The 8,575-nt window shown below is 37.2% G+C and overlaps 1 long non-coding RNA gene across 1 annotated transcript; it reads left to right on the top strand.

The window, feature by feature from the left end:
- On the top strand, nt 220-5,461 carry LOC107619126. The gene is made up of 2 exons (XR_001615513.2): nt 220-1,004; nt 5,171-5,461. It is a non-coding gene; the product is annotated as an uncharacterized LOC107619126 (long non-coding RNA).

Raw genomic sequence — 8,575 nt, 5'->3', positions numbered from 1 at the left:
TGTACTCTTGATCTTTAGTTGAGGTACTTGACTATAAAAGGAGAATAAAGTTCATGAATTCAACAAAATAAATTAGATGAGGTAATAAAACAATACCATCTAGCCTCACAAGAGGTATTCTAAACTCACAACTCAAAACACACAAACACTCAAACAAACAACACTTTTACAAGACAAATCTAAAAATGCACAACATAAGCATAAAATATAAAATAAAAATATCGTATCAAAAAACCCATAAAACAAAATACCAGACTCCCCAAAGATTAACTTTCACACACTCTACCTTATAAAGGTCCTAATTCATGATTCTGTGCTGCTCTCTACTTTTTTTTTTGTTCTTTTTTGTATTGTCCTATCATCTGTTCTGATATTTTCTTTTAGTCCCTCCTTATGTAAATATTCAACCACAGCTTCTTCATCTATACATTGTAAACCGAGTTGAGACCCAAGTTTTCAGGTTCTTCTTGCTTCCTTCTCTAAGTAATCTATATCACTTTCATCATTTTGCTCCTGAGTCATCATTTTTCCTCTCTCTCGGATTCTTGCACGGTTTCATTCCTCCTTGTTTGGTGATTTCCCTTGTTTCTTGGTTATATTTTTTCTTCTTATTGAATGTTAGCTCGCTACCCTTTTTTGTGTGACCTCCTATTTTTCTTACCTATGTTTTAATTCAATCTTAATTTTTTTTATTTTCTTCCTTTTTTGAGCATGTTTTCCTCACTTTTTTTCTCCTTTTTATTACTGGATCTTTTACTTATCTTTGATTATCCCAACCCATTTTGTGCCAAACTTTCCTCAATCATATTTTTGAAGTCAGATGAATACAGTGGTCCTAGAAAAAGATCCAGTTTCTTTGTTATCATTTAGTTCCAGAAATTCAGGTTTATTTTTACCTTCTTGTAAGTCCAACTGTGTTTGTATTACTTTTTTAGAATTTCTATCATCATGGATGCATTTGGTTGTTGAGAATGAATCTTCATTGGAAGCTAATCTCTCCATTTGTAAGTCGAGAAGGTTTTATTTTTCCATTTACATTTTCACTTCTCTATGTACCCATAACAGATCTTCATGTATGCCGCTTATTTTTTTGTTCTTGTTATTCTTTATACTTTTCACCGGTGTTGTTACATCAAAGTCTTCTTTTAGATTCTAAAATTGACCTTTCAAACTCTCATATCTTCCATTTCCATGGCCTTCATAATCGAAATATCTCTCTCTAGCATTATCATCAAAATTTTTGTTCTTCAAAATTTCTCTATTTTTATAGTTGTCCCTAACATTTTAGCAATCTCACTGAAATTTTATTCACACACATGCAAAAGAACTTTAAAGATCTCGATCCATGCTCTTATCATCCTATTTGTTTTTTCTTGATGCTATCTTCTTATCTCTCCAAAGTGGTTTACAAAAAATGATGAATTCAGAACTTCATAAATGTTTTAAATTGAGTCAAATGTGAAAACCATTTTGAATTAAAAAATCTGGTGAAAATTGGTCCAGTCTTTGAACAAGTCGAAAATTGTAAAATCTGGTGAAACCGTAATGAATTAAAAAATAAATTAAATAGGAGCGAATATGGTTAGAAAATTTAGCAATCGGAATTTGATAATTTAAATATGATATTTAGACTCAGTGAATTTTTCTAAGTCAGAAAACATAGTTTTCTGAATAAAAATGCGCACTGGAAATTTGACCGGCAGTACCGGCTCCGATCTGTCTAGTACTATGGCTGAGAAAATTAATTAGAAGTAAATAATTTTAAGAAATAAGAATTTATAATTTGGGAAGATAGAAATATTTAAAATACGATTTAAAACTCTAATCTTAGAGGTTTTGGCCCAAAATTGGGCCAACGGACCAAACCAAGTGAACCGGGTCCAAGTGGGCCCAAGACCCAACATATATAAACATTATTTATGAGTATTTAAGCTCATTTACCCTAAAAATGAGAGGGAGGGGAGGATAGAGAGAAGAGAGAAAGGAAACCTAGCTTCCCAAACTTCAAATCACCATAACTTTCTCTCCAGAACTTCGATTGACGAGCTGTTTACGGCCACGCGTCGCTCTTCTAATCCTCTACAATTCTATCTAAGTTTTGTGATGAGTATTCCACTGTCTTCTACCCAGTTTTCATTTTTCTCTTTAAATTCAAATTTGGTTTGGGTTTTGAGAAAATCTTGTGATTTTGGTTGTTTAGGAGTGCTCTAGTATGAGCCATTCATGAGTTCCATCAACCAATTTCATGGGTTAAAGTAAGGAACCCTCTAACCCCTATGATTTATCAATTTCATGAACACTAGGTTAATTATAAGTGTGAAAATTGATTATGTTAGAGTATCGGGTGATTTTGGTACACAATTGGAAGATTGATATTGCTTGTGGGGCCTTGGTGAGGCTTGAAGCTAAGGGTTGGTGGAGACTCCCAAGAAGAAGCTCAATTATTTTGGCTACAAGAGGTACAGTTTAAGTTTCATTTAAGTACCGTGTGGTGTGATGAGAATTCCTAGGCTATATGTTCCTAGGATTAAGTTTGGATTATGTAAATAGTTGGTACTAATATGTATAATTGATAAGTAAGGTAAATTAATTATTGGGTTGAGAATTGTGTGAATTTGTATGTTTGGTGTGTTGAGAATTTGATGAATTGGATAATGAATATTGGTTTGTGGAATATGCATTTAAATTGTGAATTTGGGCCGGAGGCCGGAAAGAGGTAAGAAAGGTAAGTGATGTGTGTATTGTGTGATGTCATATGAGATTAAATAGATATTGAATATTGAGTGTGTGAATAAATGGGAGGAATGTGGAATAATAAGAAATTAGGAATTTAGGACTGGAAGGTGATGAAATCAAATTGAATTGTGTAGATGCGGTAGGTTTGGTTTTGGTTGAGTGTAATTATGTGAATGTGGTTGGGTTGTGATCATTTGGATGGGTGGAAATAAATTTGGCTTGTGAACATTGGAATAATTGGTGATTTCTGTTTTTGGGTAAAAACTGATTTTTGACCAACTTCGGCGGTCCGTAACTCGGCCCTCAGATTTAGGAATTATTCAAAACTGGATTTTTATAAAAGTTCATTCAACGATCTTTCCAACGGTTCAGAAATGGTTGAAAAAGGAATTTTGTAGAAGAATTTATGTGTGACGGAATTTTGAGGTTTGAAAATGAAATTCTGCAACTTTTTAAACTTAGTAAAATTTTTGGTAAAATGTACTCCGACGCGCACGCATGGCCGACGCGCATGCATCACTCACGATTTTAACTCTCTCACACGTGCGCCTGGTTGAAGCGTCCGCGTCGCTGTATTGATGCAACTGCTCCGTAGAAAATCCAGAGAGTTGCGCTGGTACTGTGCTGGTTTAGTGCGAGGAGCACAAAACGCACCCACGCATACGCGTGACAGACGCGCACGCGTCGCGCTACCTTTCTGCTTCCCATGTGTGTGCATGAATGACGCTCACGCGTCACTTCCTTTTTCCGCTTTCCATGCGTGCGCGTGGGCAATGCGCACGCGTGACCCCGTTTTCAGCAAAAGTTGATTTTTGAGTTTTTAAACCTGAATTTCATACTTCTAAGCCTCCATTTTCATCCTTTAAGTCCTAAATTTTTATAGTATGCCTAGTAATGAAAAGAAACTAGGACATATGATAACTTGTGGAGGAAGTAAAGTGAGAATCAATGATAAATGATGAGTAATGATGATTGTATGAGTTGCTGAGGATGATGGTGGAAGTGCTGTGTATAGTATGAGCCGAATGGCTGTGATAAGAATTGAATTATGGCTGAGTATGTATATGTATATGATTAATGATTAAATGTGGTGAATGAATAATGATGGAAAATGTTGAATGTGATGTGTGACCCCGGGTAGTAGGCAGTGGCGTTGTCCACTTGCTCCGGGTATGAGATGGGAAAGGAGAATTATGATAAATGAGTTTAATTATGGAGTTTTGAATGAATGTATGCATTTGATACCTGGGTAGTAGCAAGGGTCATGGTTCGTCCCGCTTGCTCCGGGTCATTGTTTGAGAATTGGTAATAATGAAAAGTGATTATGAATGAATGTGTATTTGTGTTACCTAGGTAGTAGCAAGGGTTGTGGTTCGTTCCGCTTGCTCCAGGTTAATGATTGAGATTTGATAACAATGATTATTGATTTTAAACAGAATGAATGTATATTTTGAGATCTTGGGCAGTAGCAAGGGTTGTGGTTCGTCCCACTTACTCCAGGTCAGAGATTGTGATACCTGCGTAGTAGCAAGAGTTGTGGTTCGTCCCACTTGCTCCAGGTCAGAGATTGTAACGCCTGGGTAGTAGCGGCAGTAGTGGTGATTCCACTCACTCCAGGTTGAGCTTTTAAACACCCGCCTGGGTAGTAGCCGCAGTAGTGGTTGTTCCACTGGCTTTGGCTTAAGCGGGTAGTAGCAAAAAGGTTGTAGCTTAAGCCCACTTGCTCCGCATGGGTGTTTCTGTCCAATGGTTAGCTACCAGGACATATCGGGTTGGCTTTGTAATCGACAGATGATATCATCATCCATAGTGCAGGCATTCATCATTTGCATATGCTTGAATTATTTGGGGTTTGTATATTTGTTTTGGATTGCTATATCATATATGCTATGTTACTTCATTATGTGCTACTTGTTCTGCTTGTACCTTATTGTGTATTACTTGCCTGTATTGCTTGTATTTGTACAACTGAGAGGTCCCTCATGCTGGTATCGGTGGATGCTGAGGGCTGTTCTTGTTGAAATAAAATGATGATATGATTAATTTAAAATGATGATTATTGAATAAGATAATTTGAGCTCTCTAGATAGACGCAGTGAAGGGATTTCACTTGCTCCATGTGAGGATATGAAGTATTGATATAGAATTGTTAAGACAGAATAACTGGTGATAGTTTTGTTTATGATTCTGATTTTGATTCATTAGAGAGTTAGAAAGTTGGGAAGCATGAAGAACATAAATCAGATTTAGCATTCCCTTATGACAGTTGCCTATTCATGGATTAGCGAGAACATAGGATGAATATTTGGTGAAAGGAAGTTTAGGATGCTTAGTGAGTTTTTATTACAATGCATTGTATTTTTTTTGCACTTTTACCGTACTGGGAACCCATGGGTCGGGGGTTCTCATTCCGTATATATCTCTTGTTTTTCAGATGCAGGTCCAGGTGCTTTGAAGTTAGCTGTGGTTCATCTGAGAGATGGCGAAGATCTTTATATTCTCTACTTTATATTTTGCTTAGAATCTCTCCACCTTTATTTTGAAAAGCTTATATTATGTATTGAACTCTTTTGAACTTGCCTATAGAGGCTTTCATGTTTCATTTGGGAGAGATTAGGAGGTACTGTTGTCATATACTTTTATAATGTATCCTAGCCGGCCTAAACTTCGCGGGTCGTGACTAGTGGCTATTTACTTATGTTATATATCTATATACTGTCCTTCTCTTATTCTCCTTTATAACTTTATCCTTATAATGCTTTTCACTTCACGGTTTATCTTTTAGTTGTCAATACGTGAGTGCTACAAATTTGCGATTTTATTTTTACTCCTTTTAAGGCTTCTCGATTAATACTCCTTTCAATTATACTTATAAACTATGTATTAAAAATCCACCTTGAGAGTCGTACCACCTTATTATCATTGACTTATGACTCGAGCATAAGGATTTGAATATTAGGGTGTTACATTATGGTTTCAGAGCAGTTCGTCCTCGTGAGCCTGAGAGATGGAACTGCTTATGCTTCAATGCATACTCTGAGTCTGTGCCTGTGCTAGTTAGGGTATCGAACCGATACATCTAGCATGAAGTTCATGAGTGCACCTTTGGTAATTTGAAGCAATTAACTTGAGATATTGAGTCTAATCACCTTGATATCGATTGTTTGGTGTGTATAGGAACCAGATGGTGCCTCGTGGATGCGGTCGAGGCCTTGAGAGAGGTCCTACTAATACTCAGGGACCGGAAACCAACCTGAATTGGCCAGTAAACTTCATTGCGACGTTGGAGAACATGGCTGCTGCTATGCAGGCCATTGCGGAGGCTCTTGGGCAACAAATAAATAATAATGGCAATGACGGAAGCGAAGCTGAAGGCCTGATAACACTGGCAATCTTCTTAAAGGTTAATCCACCTAAGTTCATGGGAACCACCAATCCGACTGAAGCCGATATCTGGTTTCAGGCTATGGAGCGAGCACTACAAGTGCAGTTGGTACCTGAAGAGCAGTGTTGAATTTGCTACCTATCTGCTCAATGGAAAAGCATTGCATTGGTGGCAAGGAACACGACGCCTCCTGTAGTATGATGACGATCCTATTTCCTGGAATGCCTTCCAAGTGGAATTTTATAAGAAGTACTTTCCAAATTCTGTAAGGACGGCAAAGGAACTTGAGTTACTGCAGCTGAAGCAGGGTGCTATGTCCGTGTCAGAATATGCAAAAAAGTTTGAGGAACTGTGCTGGTTTTCCCGTATTTGTCAAGGTGCTCCATGAGACTTCGAGGAATGGAAGTGTATTAAGTATGAAGGAGGGCTCCGGAGCAATATCTTAAGTTCAGTGGGACCAATGGAGATCCGAACTTTCTCAGAGTTGGTGAATAAGAGCAGAGTTGCTGAAAAGTGTGTGAAAAAGGTGGCTACAGAGAAAGGAAGTCATAGGGAGCACAACCAAGGTTTCGCACCAAGGGGCCGAGAGTTTAAGGAGAGAGGATACACACAACTTTTTTCCCAAGGACGGAATAGCTTTGCAACGAATGAAGAGTCCCAAGGGAAGGGTAAGGGAAAACAGACAGCGGTTGCTTCAGATGTTTCGAGCTGTCAGAGATGTGGAAGTCATCACCCAAATAGGCCGTGCCGATTGGGGTTAGGTATATGTTACAAGTGCGGGTCACCAGGGCATGTATAAAGAAATTGCCAACAAGGAGGGAGTCAGGATGTGGGCCGATTGCAACAGTAAGATTGAGGTAATTGCAATAATCAGGCTTAAAGGACAATGCATGATTTTATAATACCAACTTTACAATAAAACTGGGAATGTCGAGCTTAGTATTAGATTTAGAACCAAACCAGATGGTCCGAGTAGGGGTTTGCTTTAAACAAAAATGCTTTGGGCTTTGAATACCTAATAAGTTTAGCAGATTAATACAAATGGATAAACGCCTGTGATGTAAACGATTTTCTGTTGAGATTGATATGTTGTGTTTGTTATTTAATTGGTTGATTTCTGGATTTTTGGTGAAACGGATTGAATCTGTGACTTTTAGTTTTCTTTGATTTAAATAGATAAGGAATGGTCCTAAATGATGGATTTGGGAACGTTGATTTGAAATGTTGGTTTTAATTGAGTTGAGGTTGAAAGGAAGGGACCCGTGACGGGTGGCAAACTCCAGTTTTTAAAGGAGGTGATGTCAAAATTTTCCCAAGAATTTGAAAGAGCGTTGGTTATGGTTTTGAAAATGATTTTTTTTATTTGAGTAACTTTAACAAAAGAGATGTATTTCAAATGCTTTTATAGATTATTAAAGAGAATCGGATTCTTATGATTTTGTTAACTTGTTATTTCAAACTCATTTGATTTCTAAAAATGAAGAGAGTTTTGATTAACTAGTCAAAGACTTTAAAACAGCAATATATATAAGAAAGTAAGCCTGGAGGTTATGCTCGGAGTTGAGCTGTGATTAGTGGTAATTGACTTAACAGAGAGAAAGGATAGTGATGGAGTATGATTAAGGTATGGTGATGATTTTTGGTTGATTATAGTAATGTGGGATGATGACTATGATTAATGATAATGTTGATATTATTGATGACATGATTTGAGGTTTAATAAGATGTGAGTTGATAAGATGATGAAAGTAATGAATGAGGCTGTTGGTCGGCATTGGACGAATGATCGAGATCCTCGGAGATAAAGGAATCAGAGCACGGCAACGGAAGCACGCATGGTAAAAAGACCTTAGGACTACTATGCGTTGGATATAAAGGCAGACTACGCTCACGTACTTGTGGTGGCGGATGGAATTTTTGAGGGTGAAAATTTCTGTTAGAGGGGTAGAATGTAAAACTTAGTCAAACCGTAATTCATTAAATAATAAATTAAATAGGAGCGAATATGGTTAGAAAATTTAGCAATCGGAATTTGATAATTTAAATATGATATTTGGACTCAGTGAATTTTTCTGACTCGGAAAACATGGTTTTCTGAATAAAAATACGCACCGGAAATTTGACCGACAGTACCGGCTGCGATCTGTCTAGTATTATGGCTAAGAAAATTAATTAGAAGTGAATAATTTTAAGAAATAAGAATTTATAATTTGGGAAGATAGAAATATTTAAAATACGATTTAAAACTCTAATCTTAGAGGTTTTGGCCCAAAATTGGGCCAACGGACCAAACCAAGTGAACCAGGCCCAAGTGGGCCCAAGACCCAATATATATAAATATTAGTTATGAGTATTTCAGCTCATTTACCCTAAAAATGAGAGGGAGGGGCGGATAGAGAGAAGAGAGAAAGGAAACCTAGCTTTCCAAACTTCAAATCACCATAACTTTCTCTC

This window comes from Arachis ipaensis, chromosome B01 (genome assembly GCF_000816755.2).
Source record: "Arachis ipaensis cultivar K30076 chromosome B01, Araip1.1, whole genome shotgun sequence".
Taxonomy (NCBI): domain Eukaryota; kingdom Viridiplantae; phylum Streptophyta; class Magnoliopsida; order Fabales; family Fabaceae; genus Arachis; species Arachis ipaensis.
Note: the sequence above shows the minus strand (reverse complement) of the source record. Positions and strands in the feature narration are given on the sequence as shown.